The sequence below is a fragment of the Mytilus galloprovincialis genome, chromosome 6, assembly GCF_965363235.1.
Source record: "Mytilus galloprovincialis chromosome 6, xbMytGall1.hap1.1, whole genome shotgun sequence".
Classification (NCBI taxonomy): domain Eukaryota; kingdom Metazoa; phylum Mollusca; class Bivalvia; order Mytilida; family Mytilidae; genus Mytilus; species Mytilus galloprovincialis.
In genome coordinates this window covers 74,277,675-74,283,067 of record NC_134843.1, presented here as the reverse complement: position 1 = coordinate 74,283,067, position 5,393 = coordinate 74,277,675, and the positions used below count along the sequence as shown (strand labels likewise).

General features: G+C 34.7%; 1 protein-coding gene across 5 annotated transcripts in view; it reads left to right on the top strand.

Moving 5' to 3' along the window:
* Nucleotides 1–261: 261 nt before the first annotated feature.
* The window catches only part of LOC143080313 (hydrocephalus-inducing protein homolog), an 81,042-nt gene continuing 75,910 nt past the window's right edge, over nucleotides 262–5,393 (top strand). For all 5 annotated transcript variants that reach the window (XM_076256094.1, XM_076256093.1, XM_076256096.1 and 2 more), the window contains exon 1: nucleotides 262–352. The gene's annotated coding sequence lies outside the window, so the exon portion shown is untranslated. The remainder of the gene's footprint in view (nucleotides 353–5,393) is intronic.

Sequence of the window (5,393 nt, the reverse complement as noted above, 5' to 3'; positions counted from 1 at the left end):
AGCATACGATATCATACATTCCTCCTAAGCATAAAATAGGAATGGGAAAAAATGTACAAATTAAAAAATTTAATGCATATATCTTAAATTCATCTCTTCACATGAAATGACTTATAAATTTAACATTTTCAAATGTCGAAATAAGCGAGTTTTAGAATTGCGTATGAATATGAATATTTACTTTTGTGAAACATTTTCTGATTTGTTAAATTTATACCGGATATTGAAAAATTGACGAATTAAATTCGTGGTTCCTTTTCGCATAGGTAAGCTGTTCCTAGCAACATTTATCCACAATGGAGTTTTGAATCAACATCTTATTGGTTGAACAGTATATTTTGATCGAGTACAGGTAGTTGCTTTGATATACTCGTATCTTTCTTTAATATTCATATTCTTTTTAATTCATACGTAATGTTACACGAATAAATGTGCATAAAATTGAGATTCTCAGAATGGAAATGGGGAATGCATATCATAACATCAGTCATCACTGACATCAGCATGTCGGTATCTAAATTTTGCCCTCACTAATCAACACTTATACACCTAATCACTATTTAGAAATCTGCGCCCCTTGAACTATTGCAAAATGTGGGGGACGGAAACATGATGTCTATGTCATTGGCATTGAGCAAGTTTGGTTGTTTCAGCCATGTACCACTTCAGCCATGTAATAAAAGAGTAATATCCTCATGCCTGGTAATTTTATTTGTCCATTCAGTTCATTTATTACGCCAAGAAAATTTAATTGAAAAATATGGAAATGGGGAATGTGTCAAAGAGACAACAACCCGACCAAATAAAAAACAACAGCAGAGGGTCACCAACAGGTCTTCAATGTAGCGAGAAATTCCCGCACCCGGAGGCGTCCTTCAGCTGGCCCCTAAACAAATATATAGTTGTCCAGTGATAATGAACGCCATACTAATTTCCAAATTGTACACAAGAAACTAAAATTAAAATAATACAAGACTAACAAAGGCCAGAGGCTCCTGACTTTGGACAGGCGCAAAAATGCGGCGGGGTTAAACAGGGATCTCCATGGCCTGTTTAACGATGGAGCCCCGCCATCGTTCAAATGTCTTGCGCCATCGTCAAATGACTCGCGCCATCGTTAAATTGTCTTGCGCCATCGTTAAATTCAGTCTTCACGCCGAGTGGCAGCCCAGGCAGCCCAGGCTGGTAAAATTGCTCTCGGGCCTGTAAAAATCAGACCTACAGGCCAACAGAATCTAACTAAAATTTTTCATAAATTGAGCTGCGGGCCTGTATATTTAGCAGTTCAGCGTGAAGACTGTAAATTGTCTTCCGCCATCGTTCAAAACTTCATCGTTTTTTTGTAGCCCGACGCCATTTTTTTTATCAATTATAATCAAATGCATGTAATTGCATAACCCTTAGGCTTTTTATGTTATAATCCAATACAGTTCTAACGCCTGAGGGATATCCGGATTAAGATCGCTAATTACTTGTACCTGAGCTTGTACAGGTAGATCAACAAACCAGACAGGAGAATACTATCTGAGGATAGACGATCCATTTGTCGAAGTAATCAACTAAGTTTCAGCAAATGATTATGATCATTTACAGGGATCTCCATGGATGAAAATTGAACCATGGAGGAACTTTCACCATTACAAACCGTGTCTACGCTGTACAGTGTAGCGCGATCGGAAGTATTTTATCCCTCCGTACAAGGAATGGTGAACATGCTAATTCATTGCTTATTTAAATTATATTTATTTGAATTTTCATTCTAGAATTAAAGTATCAATATGTTCATTTATTGCCGTTTTTAACCATTCAAATGCCAAGTCTTCATGGTCCCCCCCTTAGTCGAGAATGACCAAAGCTGTCATGAAGGTCCCCATGTAGATTTCTTGTATTTTTGGTAATTGTTATGGGGGTTAAAAATCATATGATGTGGAGCTTATTTTTCGTGGACACTGTCAAATTCAGAACTCATTACCGGTATGGCTGATTTGCAGCAACAACAAAACGATTCGTACGGGTTATGTAAAAGGTTAAAGAGATTTGAAAAGCAAATGAAAAGGTTTTTAATGACTTTATCTGACAAATTGATGCTGTGCAACATGCATCTTTCGAGTCTGAATAGAAACCGGAAACGCGGATGTATCAATTTGATTGTAATATACGAAATGAATTCGGAATTACGATACGATATTTCTTTACAGGAAATATTTATAAGTTTTTACTTTTAAACTTTTAAGTCATTCTAAATTATTGTTACAGCAGTACTCGAGTTATTTGTGATGAAATAATATTTACTGTTTTGCGTCTTATTTTGTACTTCTTAAAAAAGGGGGATGCTGATTGCGTAAGTCAAAATAAAGCACGTGTTCGACTTGTTAAACTATTTTCTTTGTAACTGGATTATTAATTTATTTATTTAATCTAAATTATCATAATCATTTGCTGAACTTAGTTGATTAATTCGACAAATGGATCGTCTATCCTCAGATAGTATTCTCCTGTCTGGTTTGTTAATCTACCTGTGCAAGCTCAGGTACAAGTGATTAGCGAATAATGCGATCTTAATCCGGATATCCCTCAGGCGTTAGAACTGTGTTGGATTATAACATAAAAAGCCTAAGGGTTATGCAATTACATGCATTTGATTATAATTGATAAAAAAAATGGCGTCGGGCTACAAAAATGATGAAGTTTTGAACGATGGCGGAAGACAATTTAACGATGGCGCAAGATAATTTAACGATGGGGCGAGTCATTTGACGATGGCGCAAGACATTTGAACGATGGCGGGGCGCCATCGTTAAACAGGCCATGGAGATCCCTGCATTTAGATTAAATAAATAAATTAATAAATTAATCCAGTTACAAAGAAAACAGTTTAACAAGTCGAACACGTGCTTTATTTTGACTTACGCAATCAGCATCCCCCTTTTTTAAGAAGTACAAAATAAGACGCAAAACAGTAAATATTATTTCATTGCAAATAACTCGAGTACTGCTGTAACGATAATTTAGAATTACTTTAAAAGTTTAAAAGTAAAAACTTAAATATTTCCTGTAAAGAAATATCGTATCTAAATTCCGAATTCATTTCGTATATTACAATCAAATTGATACATCCGCGTTTCCGGTTTCTATTCAGACTCGAAAGATGCATGTTGCACAGCATCAATTTTTCCAGATAAAGTCATTAAAAACCTTTTCATTTGTCAACGTTTGCTTTACAAATCTCTTTACCTTTTACATAATCCGTACGAATTGTTTTGTTGTTGCTGCAAATCAGCCATACCGGTAATGGGCTCTGAATTTGACAGTGTCCACGAAAAATAAGCTCCACATCAGATGATTTTTAACCCCCATAACAATTACCAAAAATAAAAGAAATCTGCATGGGGACCTTCATGACAGCTTTTGGTCATTCTCGACTAAGGGGGGACCATGAAGACTTGGCATTTGAATGGTTAAAAACGGCAATAAATGAAAATATTGATACTTCTAATTCTATAATGAAAATTCAAATAAATATAATTTAAATAAGCAATGAATTAGCATGTTCACCATTCCTTGTATGGAGGGATAAAATACTTCCGATCGCGCTACACTGTACAGCGTAGACAAGGTTTGTAATGGTGAAAGTTCCTCCATGGTTCAATTTTCATCCATGGAGATCCCTGGTTAAACATGTTTGTGAGATCTCAACCCTCCCCCTATACCTCTAACCAATGTAGTAAAGTAAACGCATAACAATACGCATATTAAAATTCAGTTCAAGAGAAATCCGAGTCTGATGTCAGAAGATGTAACCAAAGAAAATAAACAAAATGACAATAATACATAAATAACAACAGACTACTAGCAGTTAACTGACATGCCAGCTCCAGACTTCAATTAAACTGACTGAAAGATTATGATTTCATCATATGAACATCAGGCACAATCCTTCCCGTTAGGGGTTTAGTATCATACCATCATAACATATATGAGAAGAACATAACCCGTGTCATGCCAACAACTGTTTTTAGAATAAATGTGTTTAGTTCCGATGCAAAGACCTTATCAGTGACTCAATATTAACGCCAAAATATGCAATCTTTAATGACTTGACAGTATCGTAATTATATCCCTTCTTAATAAGTCTATTCAAAGGTTTTGTAAGTTTCTGAGGTGAATACTGACACCTTTGTGCTTTATAAAGAATATTACCATATGAAATACCTGAACGTATTAGAAGTCTGCATGTTGAGCTATATTTACGAATGATGTCTTTATACCGATGATAAAATTTAGTAAATGTTTTGACTAGTTTGTGATATCGAAAACCCTGGTGTAATAATTTTTCAGTAATACATAAATTTCTCTCGTTAAAATCTAAAACATTGTTACATACACGAGCGAATCGTACAAGTTGAGATATATAAACACCGTAAGATGGTGACAAGGGAACGTCACCATCTAAAAACGGATAATTAACGATAGGAAATGAAAAATCATCCCTTTTATCATAAAATCAAGATCGAGAAAAGGGCAGTGGTCATTGTTAGTATTAGCTTTATTTAAAGTAAGTTCAACAGGATAAATTTCATTAATATACATACTGTCACTGAAGTCGTCATTATTGACAGCCAAAATATCATCCAAATATCTAAAAGTACTATAAAATTTGTTTATCAGATGTTGTTTCGATGGGTCTTTGCTTATTTTTGTCATAAATTGTAACTCATAACAATACAAAAATAGGTCCGCAATAAGTGGTGCACAGTTAGTCCCCATTGGAATTCCGATAATCTGACGATATACAGAATCCCCAAAGCGAACAAAAATGTTATCTAGTAAAAATTCAAGGGCATATATAGTATCAAAGCATGTCCAATGTCCAAAGCACCCCTACTTTGCACTTTCCCAGAAATATCCTATAATATGTCACTGTTAATATGTTAAAAATCACAAAAGAAACACTTGCTAATTAACGTCACCTAAGCCAATTGACATTGTCCCAACCATTGTTATTCAGGCATAAAAAAAAACTGGCTGATATGGCAAGCTCAGGACTCATTCATAAAAAACTACAAGAGAATATACTTTATCTCTATTTGGGAATCTTTCGACACTTGAAGTATTGGCATCATCAACAAACACTTTTCCTGTGGCATTGTGATATCAGATATTTTCTATTGTGATGTCAAAATTTTACTTTGTAAAGTCAAGTTATAGTGGACCAATAGTGATGAGGTGCAGAAGTGCAAATTCCAGTACATTATGTCACAATTCTCATGATATTACATCAAAATAAGAACTGGTTGTTCAATGATGTCAATTACTCTGAAAAATATATGGTCATCTGGTGTAACACATTCAGTGATTATTCAAGAATTAATAATATTCAAATCATGTTACCA